General features: G+C 42.9%; 1 protein-coding gene across 11 annotated transcripts in view; it reads left to right on the forward strand.

Annotated features, from left to right (window-relative positions):
* The first annotated feature begins 227 nt into the window (after positions 1-227).
* Positions 228-24,924, forward strand: part of KLHL32 (kelch like family member 32) — a 236,131-nt gene continuing 211,434 nt past the window's right edge. For 5 of the 11 annotated variants that reach the window (XR_012667619.1, XR_012667618.1, XR_012667617.1 and 2 more), the window contains exons 1-2: positions 233-510; positions 16,216-16,349. The gene's annotated coding sequence lies outside the window, so the exon portion shown is untranslated. Of the gene's footprint in view, positions 511-16,215; positions 16,350-24,924 lie in introns of all 11 variants that reach the window. The other 6 variants (XM_048844962.2, XM_075126594.1, XM_048844958.2 and 3 more) reach the window with 4 other exon arrangements.

The following is a 24,924-nucleotide window of genomic DNA, read 5'->3' on the forward strand; positions in this document are numbered from 1 at the left end:
GGCCCAGGAAGCCTGTGAGCCACTGGCCTATCCTTCCTCTCCGCCATAGACAGCTGGAGCCAACCTGCTGGCTGCCCTCAAAGGGCCAGGCCAAGGCAGCTGAAGGGGGATGGGTGCCCGCGGGAGAGGGCAGGGGCCGATGCTGCTCAGGAGCTCGCCTGGTGCCCGCCAGCCCTCCCGCTGCCCTTGCCCAGCTCCTCCTCCTGCAGGTGCGCACAGCGCTGCCCGGCCTGTGCCGCCGCCGCTGCGCACTGGAGGGAAGGGGCCCCGGCTGCCGCCGCCGCCGCCTGCGGGGAGGAGGCAGAGGAGAAGCTCCTCCTGCCCAGCCGCTGCCGGCCCCTCAGTCCCGCTGTGCTAGCGCGGTGCGGGCAGCCGGGCCGCTGCGGTTCCTTGGCTTCGCCTGGCTCCCCAAGCCCCGGAGACGGCGGGGAGACTCCCGCCCGGCGCGTGAGAGACGGCACCCGGCCGGGGCTGGTGCAGAGCCGCAGCCGCTTTGTGTCGCCCGGGGAGGTGAGCGAGCCTGTTGCGCGCCAGGAGGCGCCTGCTGCTGCTACCTAATCAGGGGGCGCTGCCCCCGGGGCCGTGCTGTGGGGGTGGCGCGGGGCGGGGGGGGGGCGGCCCCCCTGGGCTGGAGGACCGCAACCTGCAATGGAAGGGCGTCCCGCCTGCGAGGGTTGCATCGTCCCCGCGCGAATCAATCACCCTCCACTTAGTTCCCCCCAACCTGTCGAGTGGAGTCCTGCACCCCACCCAGCCGGGGAGGGGTCTGTGGGGAAGCTTGGTTGCCAAGGAGACGCTTAAACAGTGACTCTGACGCTTTGGGTTTCTGTGCCCGGCGATGGTGTTGGCTGCCTTGTAAGGTTGCAACAGCCAGGATCTCGTTTTAGGGTGGCATACGTGTGTGATCGAAAAATAAGCCATCCTGGAGGCGAGGTGGAAGGGATTGCTTTTATACCGCAGTACTTAAACTGGGATCTGCACTGTTGTATGTATCCGTCACTTTAGTTCAAACATCGGGATTGCACTTCACCAGGACTAAAAAAATAAATGTGCTCTGAAATAAATAGACCAGGACATGCATTGTTCGGTGGCTTCTCTTTGCACTAATGACTATTGATAGTTGAGTCAATATTTCTGTTTTAATCTCCCTACCCCCTTTTACTTGCCTTAGAGGTTTATAACTTGTATAAAAAGTTGCTTTGGGCTCAATTGTGACACATTATGTTTTAGACAACTTTTGTTTCTGAAACGAAACAAAACAAAAACCCCTGTGTTTCTGCCCTGAAAAGTGCCTGTAAAATGGCATCATCTTAAACGACACAGCTGCTCTTGTTTGTATTTAGACTGATATCTACTTAATTTAGGGACAAAAATAAGCTTTAGCCCACCAGCTAAAAAAGGGGATCTGAATACTTTCCTAGCTGATGCATGTTAGAGGAATGATTAAAATCTCCAATCCCATGGACTTCAATGAAACTACATATGTGCTTAAACACATGGGGAGATATTTGCAGGATTGGTGCCTTACTTACAGTTGCAGGACCAAATTTGGCCCTTGGTTACATTGAAAACAACCCTACTGGTTAAACCTGGGCAGCCCTACTGAAAACTATGGGGTTGTTCAGGTGCAGCAATTTAAAGAATCTTATGACTATGGGTTTGCACAGATGTAACTGAAGGCAGAGTTTAGCCTATGCGGTCTTGATGGATGAGCCAGAAAAAACACAGCTTGGCTTTCAAGTTCCTGGCTGAATTTGTAGGCAATTACAACAACCAACCAAACTGCAACCCCCATGTACATGGAACAGATTTTATATGGAATAATTGAGAAACAATAAGCCTGGAATCTCATGTTGCTACTTTTGAAAAATCACCATTCAGACTGAAGCCACACTTCAAAAATGGGTCTGGATGGCTATGTTTAAAGAATGTTCTTACACACCCTGATGAAAAATATCAATATTGTTGAGCTCAGGTATATTTGGTTTAAAGATGTACATTGCCAAAAGATTAGAATACAGTAATTGTGTGTTTGCTTTAGTATTGGGGAGAGGAGGGTGAGTATTTGTGGGAATAACTTGCAAATTATTCAATTTAGAAAGTAAATTCATGTTCCCATGAATGTGAATAGCAAAACTCCCCTTGAAATAAAAGGGATCACGATTGGAGGCTTAAGACCCTATCCTGCTAGCTGCACCACATGGGTTAATCACTTGCATTTGCAGAGTCTTGGGGTCAGCCCACATGGGGAAGCATACAGCATCAGGGCCTGCAGGGATTGTACACAAATTGTTTTTCAGATACGTTTTGTAAGTGTTTTTATTATTTAGATGAGACTTTAAAGTGATGACGTGCCGGATAAATAATATGGTTACGACGTAGTTTAAAATGCAGTATTATGTTTTTTAGTAGACCTTTTTGTTTTACCAAGTTTATAAATAATGAAAGAAGTTCTTATTTAGCATTGAAAAAGTTCTAGAGAAACTTCTTCAGTCTATTTTTCAGATGTTAAACAATTGGACAGTGTTTGAAAATCACTTTGTAGATGTAATATATTAAGTACTGTATTGTTACTGTGAATAACTGACCTCAAAAACCCTCATTTTAGTGTGTCAGTAGTAAATATTAGTTATGACTGAGGAGATACTTTTCAGTATAAACCTTTATTCTTGGATATTTATAATGCCAATAAAAATATAATTTGGGCTGAGATTTATCGTGTGTACTATCAGCAAAAAGAGTTCATTTGGTTTTTCCTTTATAGGGATGTTTGGTAGAATACCGTTTGGGCAGTTTTTAGCTATCATAGGTTGAGAGCCTCTGCCCCATTTCTTCAGGAGTCTATGTCTTGCATACCCCCAAGTTTCACCTCACTTAAAAACTACTCACTTACAAAATCAGACATAAAAATACAGAAGTGTCACAGTACACTATTACTGAAAAATGGCTGGCTTTCTCATTTTTACCATATAATCATAAAATAACACAATTGGAATATAAATATTATACTTACATTTCAGTGTATAGTATATAGAGCAATATAAACATGTCATTGTCTGTATGAAATTTTAGTTTGTACTGAAATAGTACTTTTTATGTAGCCTGTTGTAAAACCAGACAAATATCTAGATGAGTTGATGTACCCCCCAGAGCTACTTGTACCCCTGGTGGAGAACCACTGATATAGGGGAAACAGTACTTCTAATGTTTTCAAAATCTTTGTTTGTTTGGGCTTGGATACCTCAAAAACAGGTGTAGTTAAAAACGTTCAGCTTAGAATGCACTTAGTCCTGGGGGAGGGCAAGTATTTCTAGTTTGTTGAAGCAACTTGTTATAGAAATAATGGAGTTATGTATTTAAAACTTTATGTAGACTACACTTGATTTATTAGTCTAACACATTAACCCATACCAAATGCCAGATAAAGTCAGTCCTGACTGCCAAAAGGTCTTGGGAATGCCTCAGAACTTGAGGTAATTGGAGGGTTGGATAATCATTGGAACCAGTACAGCAGGCTTTGTAGTCTCAAACTTGAAATCAGCAACTGGACAATTAGAAGGTTTCAGGGAACTTGAGTAAACTTTGGCTAATCATGACTTCAACCAATCTGTGGAAAAGCCCGACAACTTCACATGAGTGCACCTCAGTCATAGAAAGAATGACTGGCCAAGTTCAGAACTAATGTAAGTGGTAACAACTCCAGAAGTCAGGGTGATTGCACATTAGATCTGAATTTGGCTCGTGATTTGAATGCAGGAAGAAAACAAAACACTGAGAACCAAATTTATGACTCGTTCAGGTAGCTGAGATGTACAGAAAGGGTTAAGAAGATTGGTGGCAGTGAAGAACACGAGGGAATTCTAATCAGATTGGTGTAAGCACATACACGGTCACTGAAATCTATGCTTACATCAGGGGACAAATTCTGTTAAAATTCTTATGAGTAAAAAATATTGGTTCAGTGGATACTTGCATGAGTAAAGTGAACATCAAGAAAGGGATAGATAATAAGACAGAAAATATCATATTGCCTCTATATAATCCATGGTACGGCCACACCTTGAATACTGCATGCAGATGTGGTCGCTCCATCTCAGAAAAGATATATTGGAATTGGAAAAGGTTCAGTAAAGGCAACAAAAATGATTAGGGGTATAGAATGGCTTCTGTATGAGGCAAGATTAATAAGACTGGGACTTTTCAGTTTGGAAAAGAGGCGACTAAGCGGGGATATGATAGAGGTCTATAAAATCATGAGTGGTATAGAGAAAGTAAAGAAGGAAGTGTTATTTACTCTTTCTCATAATACAAGAACAAGGGACCACCAAATGTAGTGAATAGGTAGCAGGTTTAAAACAAACACAAGGAAGTATTTTTTCACGCAACACACTGTCAGCCTCTGGCACTCCTTACCAGAGTATACCAGTGAAGGCCAATACTATAACGGAGTTCAAAAGGGAGCTAGATAGATTCACGGAAGATAGGTCCATTAATGACTATTAGCCAGGATGGCAGGAATGGTGTCCCTAGCCTCTGTTTGCCAGAAGCTGGGATTGGGTAACAGGGCATGGATCACTTGATGATAACCTGTCTGTTCATTCCCTTTGGGGCACCTACCATTGGCCACTGTCAGAGGACAGGATACTGGGCTTAATGGACCTTTAGTCTGACTCAGTATGGCTGTTCTTATGTTCTTTAACAGGATTTGACCCCAGATAATTCCCAGTTCATTTAGAAACAGGATTCTTTTCTTACTGCTTTTATCTTCTCCACTTTTCATTCAGAAAGTGTTGCTGAACCTACTACTTGAAAATCAGGTATCGATACTACGTAGCTTCTGAGGTTGACAAAGTGATCATTGGTGTTTAATGTCAGTTTGAGATGATTTCAGAGTAGTAGCCGTGTTAGTCAGTATTTGCAAAAAGAAAAGGAGTACTTGTGGCACCTTAGAGAATAACAAATTTATCTGAGCATAAGCTTTCGTGAGCTACAGCTCCGATTAAGTCTCTAAGGTGCCACAAGTACTCCTTTTCAGTTTGAGATGAGCAGCTACAATACAATGAAAAGGAATCTGCTTAATATGAAACCCATGGCACCGTAGCAGTGCTTTTAAATTGACTTTCCTGAGTGGAAGATGACTGACTTAAAGGCCAAGAATGGCAATAACGTATTGCCGCACTAGTACAAAGAATGTTGATTATAGCTGGACTAGAAATGAGAACTTGAATGAAGTGAAAAATGAATTTAATTTAAACACTTAGGCTAGAATAGTTGACAGCTCTTTTGGCAGCAACTGACCAAGCTTAAATGTCATCCACTATAATTATGCTTTCCTATTAGTAGATGTGTGACTATTGTTCCTTATTTTATTTCTCTTAATACAGGAAATTTCCTATCATTGACATTTCCAATCTTTTCAATTCTGTATAGGTTTTCATACTGCACATGTCAGGTCACTGTGATATCTGAGCACTTTTAACTCAATGATAAGTCATGGAAGATGGAAGATAAGTCATGGAAGATTCCAGAGGACTGGAAAAGGGCAAATATAGTGTTCATCTATAAAAAGGGAAATAAGGATAACCTCAGGGAATTACAGACCAGTCATCTTAACTTCAGTACCCGGAAAGATAATGGAGCAAATAATTAAGCAATCAGTTTGCAGACATCTAGAACAGTGGTCTCCAAACTGGGGTGTGCGAGATGATCCCAGGGAGTGCGCGGCAGCAGGAGTGCCGCCAGATGGCACTCCGCCGTTTTTTTTTTTTAATTTAACGGCAGCTCTGCACGTTCACGGGTGGTGTTCCCCTCCGGTGGTGCATCTGCGGCTGGTCTTCCGGTCTTCACCCTGGGGGTGCGCAAGCCAAAAAGTTTGGAGACCAGTGACCTAGAAGATAAGGTGATCAGTAACAGCATGGATTTGTCAAGAACAAATCATGTCAAACAAACCCAATAGCTTTTTTTGACAGGGTAACAAACCTTGTGGATGGGGGGAAACGGTAGATGTAGTATATTTTGACTTTTTAGTAAGGGTTTTGATATTGTCTTGCATGACCTTCTCATAAACAAATTAGGGAAATACAACCTAGATGGAGCTACTACAAGGTGGGTGTATAACTGGTTGGAAAACCATTCCCAGAGATTAGTTATCAGTGGTTCACAGTCAAGCTGGAAGGGTATATCAAGTGGGGTCCCACAGGGATCAGTTTTGGGTCCGGTTCTGTTCAGTTTCTTCTTCAGTGATTTAGATAATGGTGTAGAGAGTACACTTGTAAAGTTTGTGGATGATACCAAGCTGAGAAGGGTTGCAAGTGCTTTGGAGGATAGTATTAAAACACAAAATGGTCGGGACAAACTGGAGAAATGGTCTGAAGTAAATAGGATGAAATTCACTAAGGACAAATGCAAAGTACTTCACTTAGGAAGGAACTATCAGTTGCACACACAGAAAACAGGAAATGACTGCCTAGGAAGGAGTAATGCAGAAAGGGATCAGGGGGTCATAGTGTATCACAACACAAACTAACTATGAGTCAATAGTGTAACAAAACTGTTGCAAAAAAAAGTGAACATCATTCTGGGATGTATTAGCAAGAGTGTTGTAAGCAAAACGCGAGAAATAGTTTTTCCATTCTACTCTGCACTGATTAGGCCTAAACTGGAGTATTGTGTCCAGTTCTGGGCCCCACATTTCAGGAAGGATGTGGAGAAAGTCCAGAGAAGAGCAACAAAGATGATTAAAAGTCTAGAAAACATGACCTGTGAGGGAAGATTGAAAAAATTGGGTTTCATAGAATCATAGAATATCAGGGTTGGAAGGGACCTCAGGAGGTCATCTAGTCCAACCCCCTGCTCAAAAGCAGGACCCATCCCCAATTAAATCATCCCAGCCAGGGCTTTGTCAAGCCTGATCTTAAAAACTTCTAAGGAAGGAGATTCCACCACCTCCCTAGGCAACGCATTCCAGTGTTTCACCACCCTCCTAGTGAAAAAGTTTTCCTAATATCCAACCTAAACCTCCCCCACTGCAACTTGAGACCATTACTCCTTGTCCTGTCCTCTTCCACCACTGAGAATAGTCTAGAACCATCCTCTCTGGAACTACCTCTCAGGTAGTTGAAAGCAGCTATCAAATCCCCCCTCATTCTTCTCTTCCGCAGACTAAACAATCCCAGTTCCCTCAGCCTCTCCTCATAAGACATGTGTTCCAGACCCCTAATCATTTTTGTTGCCCTTCGCTGGACTCTCTCCAATGTATCCACATCCTTCTTGTAGTGTGGGACCCAAAACTGGACACAGTACTCCAGATGAGGCCTCACCAATGTTGAATAGTTTGTTTAGTCTGATGAAGAAAAGACTGAGGGAGGACATAACGGTTTTGAAGTACATAAAAGGTTGTTACAAGGAGGAGGGAGAAAAATTGTTCTCTTTAACCTCTGAGGATAGGACAAGAAGTAATTGGCTTAAATTGCAGCAAGGGCAGTTTAGGTTGGATATTAGGAAAAACTTCCTAACTGTCAGGGTGGTTAAGCACTGGAATAAATTTCCTAGGGAGGTTATGGAATCTCCATTACTAGAGACTTTTAAGAACAGGTTAGACAAATACCTGTCAGGGATGCTCTATATAATATGTAGTCCTGCCTTGAATTCAGGGGACTGGACTAGAAGACCTTTTGAGGTCCCTTCTAGGATTCTATGATGATTTCCATGGAGTCTCTGATTACTCCAGAACTGATTTAATGATCTATCACTTGTAATTATTTTTTTTTATTTTATTTATTATTATATTTTCCTCTCCCATGATTATCCGCTCCCTTGAAAACACTCCGGGTTGGAGAACTCCAGGAGTTTTCCCTCCAAATTCTTCCATCAGGAGGCAGGATTTCCTTCCCACAAAAGTAAGCATGTCTGGCTCCCAAGCCCCATGGATCCCCTGAGATCCATATGAAGTAGGATTGTGTGAAAACATAGGGCTATTCATGAAGTTATTTCTGAGACAATATAGCCCTGAGTTTATAAAATCTGCTAAAGGATTTGTGAGTATATGCATTTTTGAAAAATGATTGGTTCAAGGGACAACAATATTTCTTAATCACATATAATGGATTTTGAAATGTTTGTGAACAGGCTGATGTCCTTATTATGTCTAAAACATTTTCCATCAGTGTTCACTTTAGGTGAAAGGAAGGTAAAAGGGTTGTTGCTTTATCAACTCAACCAGCATTGTACCTGGTTTACCCAGATATATAGAAGTAAAACCTGCATCTAGCAAATGCTATAACGGTATACAGTGTGTACCTTTTGAAGGTTTATATTCAGGATTCATTCTCTTAATGTGCTTTTTTTCTTTTTTTAACAATTTCCCCCGCAATCCATTAAGATTCTAACTAGCAGTGTGGTTTTGATCACATTTCTTCCAGACAATTCCTAATCCCAAATAGCATCCAAAAGCTATGTTGTTTTTTAAAACAGAACTAAAGCATTTTAGTTCCCCTGTTGAAAGGCTTTTTTCCCTCTCACAATGAATTGTATGTGCCTGTGATATGTTTCACAAAGAGCAAATATACTTTAAATCTGAATGACCTTTATTTTAGATTGAGGACAAAAGTGAAGCTTTCATGAGAATGCAATGACTGTTATAGCAAACACTGGGGATTGAACGGGGATATCCAGAACTAAAAGCTTGAGCCTTTCCAGTGTGAATTTAAAAAAAAAAAAAAAGAGTCCATAGCAGAGGTGGGCAAACAAGGGCCTGGGGGCCACATCCAGTCCTCCAGACAGTTTAAAACAGCCCTCCTGCTCCTGCTGGGGAGCAGGGTCTGGGGCTTGCCCTGCTCCTGTGCTCTGGCCAGGGAGTGGGGTCGGAGGCTGCTCCACACGCATGTGCTGGGGCTCCCGGAAGCAGCAGCATGTTCCCCCTCTGGCTCCTACGCTTAGGGACAGCCAGGGGGCAGGGGCAGCGCACCCAGCCCCCTGGCTGCCCCTAAGTGCCACCCCCACAGCACCCCTCCTGTGCCCTAACCCCTTGCCCCAGCCCAGAGCCCCCTCCTGTACCCGAACTCCTCATTTCTGGCCCCCGACGAGAGCCCTCACCACCCTGTGCCCCAACCCTCTGCTTCAGCCCTGATCCCCTTCCCGCCCTCTGAACCCCTTGGTCCCAGCCTGGAGCACCCTCCTACGCCCCAAATCCCTCATCCCCTAGCCTCACCCCAGAGCCCACACCTCCAGCTGGAGCCTTTCCCCTCCCACACTCCAACCCTTTGTCCCAGCCCAGAGCCCCCTCCTGCACCCTGAACTCCTCATTTTTGGCCCCATCCCAGAGCCCGCACCCCCACCCCAATTTTGTGAGCATTCATGGCCCACCATACAATTTTCATACCAAGATGTGGCCCTCGGGCTAAAAAGTTTGCCCACCCCTGCTCTATAACCAGGGACTACAATAGACTTTCATGTTCCGTGGGTTCAACAGCATGCAGTGTTGTCTCTTACAGTCTGTGCCGAGTTCTGAGAATAAAATGGCTGCTGAATTCTGCTCACCAGGAAAGTGCTTAGAAATTTAAAGGTGCCTGTACACAGAAAACAAGTAATATGTCAGATTTTCAGAGCTACATACACCACATTCTCCAACAGGGTTACTATTAGAAATGGGAAAGTTTAAGAGTTGCTGAACTTTAAATAACAAGGGGCAGGATGCTCTCTGCTCATGTATGCAGGATGAGGGAAACTATGAATGTATGTGGAACTGGGGTAAGGAATACAGCTGTACACCCTGCACACTATGCCCCCAGAAACTCCTCTGCAAAGCTTTCACCTGCAAGTTGCTGAATGCTCTTGCACCAATTGAACAAGGCAATTTAGCATGTGCTTAATTTTAAGCACACACGTGGACTTCAGTAAGACTGTGCTCATGCTGAACTGTTTTGGTGGATCAGCGTCAGAGTAGCTGCCATGTTACAAGATTAAGCCTCCTTACTGAACAACTGGGAATTCATGAGTCAGGAGGCAACTTGTCAAAGCCTGTGTGGCATGCTCCTCTCATAACCTTTCAAATTTCCAATAGGTCTTCAAATCTGGAGCAGACTGATTCTAAGCAGTGGCAGAAGCGGGAAAGGTGTTAAATAGGCTCTACAAATTATAGGGTTTTGGCCCTTCAACATTAGGGGCCAGACTCTCTTCTCACAGTAAAGCATTTCTGTTAGTTTTAATGACCGTATACTACTGTAAGCAAGAATTAGGCCTTATTAGTTTCTACACCTTTGGCAATCATCTTTTAGCTCCTTTTCTTTGGTTGGCTTGATTTTATTGTTAACTAATATTATTTAAATAGTTATAGGAAAAACTAAAAGGAATTAATTTTGTATTTTGCTTTGAAAGTGGTGAATTGTCATTTTAGTTTCTGGCCTATTTATTCTCCCATAATCTAGACCAGAGTAGATATCTGCTAAAAAGATATGTTGTTAATATGTTAGCATGTGATGGGGCTTAAAAGCCCCCCACCACAAACGAGTTTTTAAAAAGCTAAAATTTCTGTAACAATGGAAACAGGGGTGTGTCTCTAAAGAAGGAAATGGGACAGAAGTGTATTCCAAATAAAGATGGGAAGGAGTGCTCCTCAAAATAAAAGGGGCAGACGTGACTCTGCATTTGAAACCTCTGAGTGCTATATCAATTCTCAGTTTAGATTATTCTTCATACATTTAATTTTGCAATACCCCAACCAAAGGAAACAATATTCCCTTCCCCAAAATTAACATGCCATAGGGTGATGCAGAAAAAGTAACTAAACATTTATTATTTGTAGTGTGGGGAGCCTCCATCAGGGATATGAGCTCCATTTAGTTAATCTGCCTACATGTTGCTGCATTCAGCTAATGATACCAGTCTACGTAGGTGAGTGGTAAAATGCTGCCAACGTAATTGCTCTCTCTCACATACAAGATATACTCCTTGTTCACTGGCTTGTGAGCCCTTATCTTGTTGTTCTGGTCAGGTGGATGGGGGCTGACTGGAGGATGCAGGTCAGCCTCTCTGGATATGTGTACACTGCAATTAGACACCCACAGCTGGCTTGTACCAGCTGACTCAGACTTACAGGGCTAGGGCTCAGGGGCTGTTTAAGTGCGGTGTAGATGCTTGGGCTCTGGCTGCAGCTTGAGCCCTTGGACCCTCTCCCCTTGCAAGGTCCTAGAGCCCAGGCCTTAGCCCAAGCCCGAATGTCTGCACCACAACTAAAGAGCCCCTTAGTCCGAGCCTCGCAAGCCTGAGTGAGCTGGCACGGGCCAGCTGCGAGTTAATTACTGTGTCGAAGTATCCTCTGAGTGAACATCCAAGAGGTAGGCTCAGACTCTGCTTCATCTCTGTAAGCAGATCCACAAAATGGGAGGGAAAAAGGGCTTGAGAGCATGTGGTACTTTCTCTTGAATCAGTGGGGAAAAATGTTAAATTGGTGGTTTTTTATTTACAAATGCTGTGTCATTGAATCAGAATAAACAAATGCTGTTACCACAATTCACAAAAAAGGTAAAAAATTTCCTAAACGGTGCAAGAGTTCCTGAGCAGCTTTTGGGTAGGAGAGATACCAAATGACAATAAATGTGGTTATGTAATGGACTCAAAATAAATAAAAGCTCAGCTGTTACTGGTAGTTTACAAAAGCAAAGAGGGTTTGTGGCTAAAAAGGAATAAATGATTTTTTTAAGTAACTGAAAGCTGTTTGCCAGACATGGAAGACGAAGGACAGAGTTGGCCCATTACTTGATGAGGAGGGAAACACAATAATAGAGAACTCAGCAATGGCTAAAATATTAAATGTATTCCCCTCCTCCGCCCCCTCCCCCCCCCAGTTTTTACCAAAAAGGTTAGCCGTGAGCGGACAACTAACATAGTGAACATCACTGTAAAAGGAATAGGATCTGAGGCTAAAATAGGGAAAGAACAAGTTAAGATTTACTTCAACAAGTTAGATGTCTTCAAGTGGTTAGGGCCTGACAAAATGCATCCTAGGGGTCTGCGGACCACAGATTGTAAACCACTGTTCTATGGTAACAACAACCTTTTTCAGACCCCTTAGACGTAGTCCACAGACTCGTAGTTGTAAACCACTGTCCTAGAACACTTAAGGACCTGCTGATGAGAGGTCTGAGCCATTAGCGATTATCTTTGAGAAATCATGGAGGGTGGGAGAGATCCTGGACTACTGGAAAAAGGTACTGTATTTGCCCATCTATAAACAGCTAATAAGGACAATTCAGAAATTGTAGACCAGTCATTTTAACTTCGGTACCCAGAAAGATAGTGGAGCAAATAATCAAACAGTCAATTTGTAAGCTCACGGAACAGGGATCGGCAAACTTGGGCATGCAGCCTGCCAGGGTAAGCCCCCTGGCAGGCCAGGCCAGTTTGTTTACCTGCTGTGTCCGCGGATTCGGCCGATTGTAGATTCCACTGGCTGCGGTTCGCCACTCCAGGCCATTGGGGACTGTGGGAGGCAACATGCACAGAGGGATGTGTTGGCCGCCACTTCCCACAGCCCCAATTGGCCTGAAGCGGTGAATCGTGGCCAGTGGGAGCCGCGATTGGCCGCACCCGCGGATGTGGCAGGTAAACAAACCAGCCTTGCCCGCCAGGGGGCTTACCCTGGCGGGCCTCATGCCAAAGATTGCTGATCCCTGTCATAGAAGATAAGATGGTGATAAGTAATAGTCAGCATATATTTAGTCAACAAGAACAAATCTTCAAATCAACTTAATAGCCTTCTTTGACAGGGTAACACGCCTTGTGGATGGCGGGGGGAGTGGTAGATGTGCTAAATCTCAACTTTAAGTAAGGCTTTTGATACTGTCTCACATGACCACCTCATACAAACTTAGGGAAATGTAACCTAGATGAACTACTGTAAGGTGAGTGCACAACTGGTTGGAAAACCATACTCAGAGTAGTTATAAATAGCGGGACCATAACCAGGGCATAAAGCTGGGGCTGCAGAAAAGTGGGATGGAAAAATAACAAAAAAACAGTAGGGGTTAGAGTCCTGCAGCGGGCATGGTTTTGCCACACTTACTTCTGCGCTGCCGCTGGCAGTGGCGGCGCTGCCATCAAAACTGGGCACCCAGCCTGCAGCCGCTGCCCTCCAGCCGTCCAGCTCTGAAAGGCTGTGCCGTAATAGTGGGAGTGGATAAGAATTGAATAAACAATGCGAGAGCAGGTGGGAGTGGGTATTATGGGACGGGATGGGAGCGGGATTAAAAGAATAGTCCTATGCAGGGTTCTCGTAAGGGATGCAAATATGCTTGCTCGCTCCTCCTGTTAAAATGTTTAGCTACACACTGCTAAACGGTTCAGAGTCCAGCTGGAAGGGCATATGGAGTAGATTCCCACAGGGATCTGTCCTCGATCTGGGTCTGTTTAATATCATAGAATATCCGGGTTGGAAGGGACCTCAGGAGGTCATCTAGTCCAACACCCTACTCAGAGCAGGACCAATCCCCAACTAAATTATCCCAGCTAGGGCTTTGTCAAGCCTGACCTTAAAAACCTCAAAGGAAGGAGATTCTACCACCTCCCTTGGTAACGTGTTCCAGTACTTCACCACCCTCCTAGTGAAAATATTTTTCCGAATATCCAACCTAAACCTCCCCCACTGCAACTTGAGACCATTACTCCTTGTTCTGCCATCTGCTACAACTGAGAACAGTCTTGATCCATCCTCTTTGGAACCCTCTTTCAGGTAGTTGAAAGCTGCTATCAAATCCCCCCTCATTCTTCTCTTCCACAGACTAAACAATCCCAGTTCCCTCAGCCTCTCCTCATAAGTCATGTGTTCCAGCCCCCTAATCATTTTTGTTGCCCTCCTCTGGATGCTTTCCAATTTTTCCACATCCTTCTTGTAGTGTGGGGCCCAAAACTGGACACAGTACTCCAGATGAGGCCTCACCAATGTCGAATAGAGGGGAATGATCACATCCCTCTATCTGCTGGCAATGCTCCTACTTAAACATCCCAAAATGCCGTTAGCCTTCTTGGCAACAAGGGCACACTGTTGACTTATATCCAGCTTCTCGTCCACTGTAACCCCTACGTCCTTTTCTGCAGAACTGCTGCCTAGCCATTTGGTCCCTAGTCTGTAGCGGTGCATGGGATTCTTCCGTCCTAAGTGCAGGACTCTGCACTTGTCCTTGTTGAACCTCATCAGATTTCTTTTGACCCAATCCTCTAATTTTTCTAGGTCCCTCTGTTTCCTATCCCTACCATCCAGTGTATCTACCACACCTCCCAGTTTAGAGTCATCTGCAAATTTGCTGACGGTGCAATCCACACCATCCTCCAGATCATTAATGAAGATACTGAACAAAACCAACCCCAGGACCAACCCTTGGGGCACTCTGCTTGATACTGGCTGCCAACTAGACATGGAGCCATTGATCACTACCCACTGAGCCCGACGATCTAGCCAGCTTTCTATCCACCTTTATAGTCCATTCATCCAGCCCATACTTCTCTAACTTGCTGGCAAGAATCAAAAGCTTTGCTAAAGTCAAGGAATAACACGTCCACTGCTTTCCCCTCATCCACAGAGCCAGTTATCTCGTCATAGAAGGCAATTAGATTAGTCAGGCATGACTTGCCCTTGGTGAATCCATGCTGACTGTTCCTGATCACTTTCCTCTCCTCTAAGTGCTTAAGAATTGATTCCTTGCGGGACCTGCTCCATGATTTTTCCAGGGACTGAGGTGAGGCTGACTGGCCGATAGTTTCCAGGATCCTCCTCCTTCCCTTTTTTAAAGATGGGGACTACATTAGCCTTTTTCCAGTCATCCGGGACCTCCCCCAGTCTCCATGAGTTTTCAAAGAAAATGGCCAATGGCTCTGCAATCACATCTGCGAACTCCTTTAGCACTCTCGGATGCAGTGCATCCGGCCCCATGGACTTGTGCTCGTCCAGCTTTTCTGAATAGTCCTGAACCATTTCTTTCTCCACAGAGGGCTGGTCATCTCCTCTCCATGCTGTGCTGCCCAGTGCAGTAGTCTGGGAGTTGACCTTGTTTGTGAAGACAGAGGCAAAAAAAGCATTGAGTACATAAGCTTTTTCCACATCCTCTGTCACTGGGTTGCCTCCCTAATTCAGTAAGGGGCCCACACTTTCTTTGACTTTCTTCTTGTTGTTAACATACCTGTAGAAATCCTTCTTTTTACTCTTAATATCTTTTGCTAGCTGCAACTCCAAGTGTGATTTGGTCTTCCTGATTTCACTCCTGCATGCCTGAGCAATATCTTTATACTGCTCCCTGGTCATTTGTCCACTTATAAAGTTTGCAGATGATACCAAGCTGGGAGTGGTGGTAAGCACTTTGTAAGACAGGATTAAAATTCAAAATGTTCTTGACAAACTGGAGAAATGGTCTGAAATAAACAGAATGAAATTAATATTGATAAATGCGAAATACTAGTTTGGGAAGGAATAATCAATTGCACAAATACAAAATGGGAAATGACGTCCTAAGAAGGAGTACTGCAGAAAAGGATCTGTGGGTTATAGTTGATCGACTAAATATGAGTTAATAATGTAATACTGTTCCAAAAGAAGCAAACCTCATTCTGGGATATAATAGTAGGAAGTTGTAAACAAGACATAAGAAGTAATTCTTCCGCTCTACTCTGTGCTGATAAGGCCTTAGCAGGAGTATTGTGTTGAGTTTTGGACACCATGCTTCAGGAGAATATGGACAAACTGGAGAAAGTCCAGAAGACAGCAACGAAAATGATTAAAGGTCTAGAAAACATGACCTCCAAGGAAAGATGGAAAAAAATGGGTTTGTTTAGTGGAGAAGAATAGACTGAGGGGAGTCATAGTTTTCAAGTACTTAAAAGGTTCTTACAAAGAGGAGGGGGATAAATTCTTCTCCTTAACCACTGAGAACAGGACAAGAACTAATGGGATTACGTTGCAGCAAAGGAGATTTAGGTTAGATATTAGGAAACTTTCTAACTGTAAGGATGTTTAAACACTGGAACAAATTGCTTAGTGAGGTTGTAGAATCTTGTCGTTGGAGGTTTTAAAGAACAGATTAGACAAACACCTGTCAGGGATGGTTTAGATTATATTTAGTCCTGCTTCAGTGCAGGGGACTGGACTAGATGATTTATTGATATTCCTTCCAGTCCTACATTTTTATGATTCTGTGAGGCAAAGTTCAGTAATCTTTTCTTTTGCTCCAGAGGATACAGCCTCCAGAGGATACAAAAGAAACTAAATGCAGTGATCCCAGCCAATTCCAGCCTCAAAGGAAGGTGAAAATCTGCACAAATTACCCAAATTAATGCTGCCAGGAATCTGCCAAATTTCCTACAAGGTATTGTCAAACTTCCTTCCTTATGTTGAGGTGCTTATGAACAAGTTGTTAATAAGCCAGTGATAGGTAGTAATGCAAAAGCAAAGAGGTCTCCCCCCCACTAACAAAATATTAAACGTGAAGATGAGTTTCCTTATTTTAGTGTTTTGATTAAACTGGAAACATCTTTCCATATTAAAAACTAACTATCTATTTTGTAAATTTCCTGTTCTGTTGCTGACTCACAATTTTCTGTCTAATATTATTTAATGAATGAATTAGTAAAGCATTCCCAGTGATGTAGCTGAAGAATGTACCCATTTGCTTGAGGGTATTTTAAATAGTACTTATAAAGAAACTTGGCCAAAACCCGAAATCTTTATTCCATTTTTAATTAAATCAGTGGGAGTTTTGATTGATTAAAACCTATTGCCCAGTTCATTACTTTGAGTTCAGTCATCTGTGTGAAACTGTTTCTGTGCTTTGAGTCCATGCAGAGGGCTCTCTGGTACTGAGATCTGTGAAGGGGCTAGGATGGACCAAGGTGGAGAATGGGCATGCTCCGGCTGGAACTGGGAATGACCGTACAGTCTCTCCATCAGCTCCATGGAGATCATGCCTGGAGTTTATTCGCATTCCTGCAGGGCCCCTCCATGTAGTGGAAGCACCTTTTATGGATGGATTCCTTCTGAAGGGCACGGATAGCTCCAGTGGAGCCATGCTACAAAGGCTATGTGCCCAAGAAGATTGGAGGTGGGAGATGCCATACACCAAATGGCCATTGGCTCCTGCAGATCCCTTGTAATTTGTGGGGTAGGAGGCCAAAGTGCAATCTTCCACCCTTCTTGAAGAGTCTCTCATTTAGAAGACCATTGTAGAAGACACTATAAGAAGGATGTGGAAAAATTGGAAAGCGTCCAGCGAAGGGCAACAAAAATGATTAGGGGACTGGAACACATGACTTATGAGGAGAGGCTGAGGGAACTGGGATTATTTAGTCTGCAGAAGAGAAGAATGAGGGGGGATTTGATAGCTGCTTTCAACAAACCTGAAAGGGCGTTCCAAAGAGGATGGACCTAGACTGTTCTCAGTGATAGCAGACAACAGAATAAGGAGTAATGGTCTCACTTTGCAGTGGGGGAGGTTTTAGGTTGGATATTAGGAAAAACTTTTTCCACTAGGAGGGTGGTGAAGTACTGGAATGCATTACCAAGGGAAGTGGTAGAATATCCTTCCTTTGAGATTTTTAAGGTCAGGCTTGACAAAGCCCTGGCTGGGATGGTGTAGTTGGGGATTGGACCCGCTTTGAGCAGCGGGTTGGACTAGATAACCTCCTGACGTCCCTTCCAACCCTGATATTCTATGAAGAGCTCCCCCCACCTCGCCTGTCATTTTCTTGGAAAGTTGAAATCCAGACCTGAGGGTTTGGCCCTGTGTTTGTGGGACATGGATTCCTCCAGTGATCTCAGTTAAATACTGGAAAACTGCTCACAATAATATTGCAAAGCCAGGCTTTACGTGATCTCAGAAGGGCTAGCACTTCTGCTATAGCCTGGACGTGGTATTTCATAACAGAACTATTGCGAAGGCTGTAAAGAAAGTCACAGGTTGCAATTTTTTTCTGGAAACGGCAACTTTTCTTACACACCACAACTTTTTTATAGTTGCAGATGTGAGTGATGTTCCAACACCATGCACCAGGTTGCAATGCTACTCACTGAAATTTGGCCCAGATGCCCCTCTATTGTTGTGTAGGGGCAACTAAAACAAATATGAGTGAGTGGTGTTACACTACCACTCACGTTTGGATTTTAATTTTTTGTTATGGTACTTGAACTGACCACACCAAAATTGCAACTGTAGCTGCATCTTTTCAACCAAAAAAATCACAACTTTCCTACAGCCTTAATTATTGGTTCATTTCAGGGGCCAGGGACACCTTTTAAGAGGCGGTGTCAGAATCCATATTGATGCCAAGCTGAAATGACCAGGATTGGTCAATGAGATAGAGCTCTGACATACCACAATGACAAGAGACTTAAAAATCACATTTGATAAACGGTTGTGTGACTGAATTAGCCTCCTCTGAGGCAGGACAAGACAGAGTGGTGATGCAGCAGTGTCTGAAGTGGCACTCTGAGTGGCAATATTGCTAAACCCAAGAATTACAAAATTAGAAGACAGTTCCAGCACCAACCCAGGAGACTTGCATCCAACCTGAAACGTGTGCAAAACCTGTTCTCGGCTCCCTCAGCGCAGCTTGCAGAGGTGCTTTGGATACTTGGTATCACTGAGTAACTTGAAACAATTGCAGTCCTGTCAGAATTTCAAGAATAGAATTTCAAGTCTGTTTGTTTTGTTACAGTACCCTCACTGACCAAATTGCTGTCCCTGTGCTTCGTAGTTATGTGGTGTGTTGTTCAAGATGAAAAAAAATCTATAGCTCTGTGCTGACAGTATTACATAGGATTGTGTGCAAGACATCTACCCCTAGTCATAGACAAGATGCTGTAGAGGGCACAATCTGTCTGTAACAGGTCATCTGATTCAAATGCAGGTTTTCTGTTGTGTGCCACTTACTATGGAGAAAAGTTACATGCTACTTAATTATTTGTTTAGTCCCTGAAAATATGCTCATTCATCAGTTATGTCCTTGATTGCTTGCCTTTCCAGCAGGTCACTGGATTAATCTGTGCTGAGTGGGAACTGTAGAGAAATTTAATGTCATCCAGTACCACTACCACCAGATCTTTGCATAGCTGTACATACGCTCTGGACACTGATGAATAGCTCTTCCATGTAGTATTCTCCTTTAAGGTCTGGTTTCAATGTTGCCAACCTCAAGCATTCAAAAATCATGAGTCAGGCCACAGAAATTATGAGAATAAAAAAAAAAAAGTATTTGAGGGGTTTTGGCTTCTGGCTTCAGAGCCTGAAGGTTACCAATTAGTCACATTTTCAGGCTTTCCCCAACAATATTGAGGGTTGGAAGCTTACGTTTATTTTTCAAATGAAAGATGAGATTCTAACATAATTTGCCTCTAGGAGCTGGGATATTAAGAAAACCACTAGAGACTTTCAGTAAAATCTTGACAGTTGGCAGCACTGGTATTTTAGTCACTGTTTAGATGCTGAAAAAAAATCTGACTTCTGTGGTGGTGTAATGGTGTAACTGAGGGTGAAGTTTGGCCCTGGAGCACTAATGTAATTTTTTTTTCATTTTTGTTTTGTGGGAGGAATCTATCATGTCACCAGCAAACGATTAAAGAACTTTATAATAAGCACAAAATCCAAATAGGCCCATTAGACACGGTAATATACAGAAGATGTAGCATCATTTTGGGTAATTTTAGCAAGCAGTTTTCCTCTCTTCTCTGTTTTTACTTACTTACAGTTGCTTTAACTCTCCTGTTCTTATTTTCATCATCAACCTCTGGCAATTTGTAATTAACCTTTCCAGGTTAACTGGTGCAGACAGCACCTGTCGGGTAGCATTGTTCTGAATAAACCAGTTTAGCAATGTTTTCTGCATAAACCATTCTCTGGATCAAATTGATGTAGAAAATGCTGTCAGTTAGACTCCGATCCCCTGACTCCTACAGTATTTACACCCACTTATACCAGCATTCAGATTCTCAACATGTAAATTGCACCTCATACTTTGGTAAATTAAAGTAGTGGGCGCCCAGCTTTAATTTTCACCTTTGCACAATGGGGTGTGTGTGTGTGTGTGTTCTATAGTTTTGCTCCTCTGTTATGCCAGCCGCTATCTAAGCTTATTCGGACTCGCCTCTGGAAGGGAAAAGGGAGCAAGCTGTAAGAAGAATGAACAGGTCACCCCAGGCATCCTGTTACCTGTGAGGCTCTGTGAAGAATTTAACTATAACAGAACATCACTAGATCAGTCAGATGAATGGGAGATCTAGTGTGGATTATTGAATATTGTGAAATAGTATATAACAAAGGCAATATAAAATCAAGTATAACGCAGTTCAAAGGACCTGATTTAGAGCACAGTGAAGTCAGTGGAAAGACTTAAGTGGGCTTTGAATCAGGCTCAAAATGTTGTCACTTAATTTTATAGGCTGCACATACAGTGCTATGAATAAAGAAAAGGAGTACTTGTGGCACCTTAGAGACTAACGAATGCATCTGATGAAGTGAGCTGTAGCTCACGAAAATTTATGCTCAAATACATTTTAGTCTCTAAGGTGCCACAAGTACTCCTTTTTTTTTTGCAAATACAGACTAACATGGCTGCTACTCTGAAAGCAGTGCTATGAATAGAGAAGGTTAACCTAAGCACATTTGATATAAAGGCGCTTATAACTTCCTCATCTAAAAACTATAGAATAAACCAAAATGAATTTATGCACGAGTTAAAACAGACTTTTTAGAAAATACTTTAATTGGTTTTAAACAAGACTCTTTGAATGATTACATATGGCATAGTTCATTATGACAGTTTATTTTTAACAAATTATCTTTAGCAAAGTTTATAAAGTACCTTGAACATGAAAAGTGCTATGCCAGTGCTAATCAGAATTGTTTAATTGATGTCTGTGAGATCACAGCTTTAGTCTGGTCACCAAGTCCTCCCTGGAGAGACATGTCCTTTTTGAAATCACCATATCCTTTCCAGGGGAATGTTGCTCACAGTTGTACAAAAGATCATAGCAGCTGGAATCAAATGCCTGACACTCAAATGCCTGTGATTTATTAAGATGGTAATTGGCGATCTTGCTGACACCAGGCAATATCTAATTTTTAAAAATAATTGAAAACATCACCTGTGAGGTCTTCATAGATATACAGTGCCAATACCTAGTAAAAATCATTACATTTAGCAGCATAAGAATCTGTTCAAATGAGATCTGTGAAATCTCTTACAAAAGGCATACTTGCATGGAAATAGATTAAATAATGTAATCCTCCTGACTAGGAGCTTGCCCGGTATTGCTATGAAGAGCTTGGAACTTCCAAAAGTAGAGCCAGAGCCTGACCCTACTCACACTGACTTCACTGGCAGATTGTCACAGCTAGAATGACAGGGCTAATGCCCTGTCTCCTCCGATAGTTAAAATCCATAGTAAAAGGTGTGGGGAAGGACATCTCCACAAGCTTGTCCTCCATAGAGTTTCTTCCAGGTGTCCTGCTAAGGAGAACCTCCTAGATCTTTTGGGATCTGTTTTGATCTTGGGCAACAGCGACCTGTTTGGAACCCTCCTGCCTCTTTGTCTGTGGGGCCTCCCACCAGCCCCTGGCTCCGTGGCAATGTGGCTCTAATAGAGCTGTGATACCAGTTTCTTTCCTAGTTGCATCTGCCCATAAGACTCCCATCTTAATGGGGGAGGGAAGGGGCACAGAAAGGTTAACGCTCCAGTGGGCTCAGTCCGCTCCACTCCACTGTAGTTGCAATAGTTCTCATGCTCGGAGAGAGGGGTTAAAAGGGAAGAGCACAGTTCAGTGTGGGCTGACGGGGAAGGAGAGCATACTTCCAGTTGTCACCTCGGTAGTTGCAGGTGGTCCCCTGCCTAAAAGGGATGAGAGTCATATGAAAACACCTTTTTGTTTCTTTGCCCCCGAGGACTCAGTAGTGGTTTGATCTGAGCCCAGGAGCAACTTGGGTCACAGAAGGGGAATGGGATATGATGAATGCTGAGCTCTCACCCCAGAATCTAACTCAGTTTTCTTCATCAGTTGTGATAACTCTTTCTAAATGATAAACAATTAGATACTCACTCATCTGCACTTTACTACACTGCGCACTATATAATTTGCCCAGAAAAATGGTGGCCACTTCTCCACAAATATATAATTCCTTAGTTTTATGGTGAGGTTTTGCATTAATAAGGCTTCACTATTGTTTATAAAATATACTGCAGTACATTTACTAGCATGTTATGAAGTATTGCCATAAATAATTCTAATGACTACAACTGTGGAGAGAAATGAGCCGAGGGCTCAGTCCAGCTCCTATTGAAGTCAGTGAGTAAACTCCCATTGCATTAAACGAGAACAAGGCTCGGTCCAAAGTATATATTTTGATGCAGTACATCTGCATTTATTACTGTGTTGGGTTTTTTTCTATGTTAATTCACAGCATTCAATAGTTTGCAGTAGCTTTCCCTGTCATTAGTGTGACATCACAAGGTTTTACTCTACTCTCAGCAAACTACTCTTTTCTAGGTGGTCCCTGAGTAAATCTCACAAATTTTTCAACATGTTCCCAACCACTCTACTGATACTAGGTGGTAACCTAGTTACTTAGAAAGGGCAGCTATATTATAGAGTGTGTGGGTTTTAATCCCTTTGGTCTCTGAGCTTTTATCACTGAATTTCTTCCAAAATTATCAGCTCAAATTTGAGCTGTGTGGAAAAACACCTTCTTGGTCATTGGTCCATGAACAAACTGGTCAGTGTTCCATGATTAAAGATTAGGGTTTAAAAAAAATATTTGGTAGCATGCATCTTCCTTAATGCAAACCCCATCCAAATGATAATTACAATGAAATGCTTATAACTGGATACTTTCCAGGAAGAAAAATTCCTATCCTTGCACATAGGATAGACTTTTCAGCTTCAACAAAAATAAATTTGTTCCTGAACCCTTCTTAGGTGAGTAGCTTTGGGTCAACACCGATTACAGCCAGGGTTCTCAAAGGTCTCTAAATTGGTATAGTACCAATTGAGAGGACTGGAACTAATGGGGTTCCATTTTATGCCGGATTTGAGGAGCCTGAATAATGCGTCTGCTGTACTGTTCTGCTATAGAACTTGGATATTTCAGAGGCTCCCTGTGAACCCCTGTGGGTAGCTGGAAAGCAGGGTATAGTGGGGCCATTGTATTCATGGCTACACGTATCCACTAGTTATTACATAGACTATTGCAGGGCTGAGGCAGCCGTCATGGCTGTGGAATTTCTCTGCAGTTTTTGGAGTAGGAAGAATTTCCTTCAGCCAAAACAAGATTTCCTTGGGTCACAGATACGTTGTTTAGGGTGCAAGCTAGGGTCAGGGCTTGAACTCATTAACTCTGGCAGTTGTGTATAATGAATCTTAATGGCTACATTCCAACTTCTGTTTCATTTGTATAACCTCGATGTTACACTGATGAAATGTTTTTTTTCTGACGAGCTGTCTTAAAAAGTTTAAATACTAGCTATTTATTTGAATTCATAGAAAAGAAGCTATCTGACAACAGAATGTAATGTGGTGTAGATACCATCTGTTTAAACAAATGCATGGTCTTAAACAATTTACTCATGCCTATGCTAGGTCTCTGCATGCACAAAATACTTACCAAACCCCTGTATTTTAAATTGGATTAGGATTAGTTTTGGATGGGAGTTTAACTAACCTTGACATTTGTTTAATACTCTACAAAAAGAAAAAAGAAAAGCATTCTCTTGCGGGGAGAGCAGGGAGAAGTTGCTGTCCAATATTGTTTGTTATAAAGGTAAGGTCATATTTCCAATTCAAAATATGACCTTTTCAATTCAAAATTATATAACTATGAGCTGCTATATCCAGCATTTATTATATTAGAACCAGTATAATCTGTCTTCACATTGGTGCTTGTAGTCAAAGAATGATGTTCTTTGGGAATAATTGTTCATAGTGCTTTTTAAATTGCAGAACGTTAATCATTCAAATTTGGCTTCCTACAGGGCTCAATGTTTTCAATCTAAAGTGCTGAAGAAATGATTTATTTCATACTATTCGTTATCGCCTTCATTTTGCAAGGTATAATGCAACCTATGGCCAGACACCAGGCCAATACAAAGGGAGAGGTGAAGCTAAGGGCGCGTCTACACCTACAGTGGGGTATAGAGCAGAGACTCTGCACCCCAGCTAGCATGGGTATAAATAGCTGTGTAGACAGTGAGGCACTGCTTGGGCAAGTAGAGTGGAGTAACCTACATGCCAGAACTTGAGTATATGCCATGCATGGCTCTCTGCACACAAAGTGCATGGCAATGGAGAATTAGGGTCCATGCCAGGATACTACTAATATGCATCAACTGTATTACTGAGAGGCCATCCTTAGAAGTGAGGAAGGTTTCCATACCTATTTATTAGGGCCTGGCCTTTCTGCTGAGACTGCCAAATGTGTCAACTGCTAACATGAGTCAATTTGACTCTGAATTTTGTAGATTTAAAGAAGAATCCACATCCAATTACTAGGGCCCTACCAAATTCATGGTCCATTTTGGTCAATTTCACGGTCATAGGGTTTTAAAAATTGTAAATTTAATCATTTCAGATATTTAAATCTGAAATGTCATGGCGTTGCAACTGAAGGGAGTAGTGGGGGGATCGCACGGTTATTATAGGTATTGCCTCCCTTACGTTTGCACTGCTGCTGGCAGTGGGAATGCCTTCAGAGCTGGGCTCACAGCTAGCAGCTGCTGCTCTCTGGCCACCCAGCTCTGAAGGCAGAGCCACTGCCAGCAACAGCACAAAGATAAGGGTGGCATGTTATGTTGTTGCTACCTTTTACTTCTGCTGTGCTGCTGGTGGGGCGCTGACTTCAGAGCTGGGAGCCTGGCCAGCAGCCACCGCTCTCTGCCACCCAGCTCTGAACGTAGCACAG

Source organism: Caretta caretta, chromosome 3 (assembly GCF_965140235.1).
Source record: "Caretta caretta isolate rCarCar2 chromosome 3, rCarCar1.hap1, whole genome shotgun sequence".
In the NCBI taxonomy this organism is placed as follows: Eukaryota; Metazoa; Chordata; order Testudines; family Cheloniidae; genus Caretta; species Caretta caretta.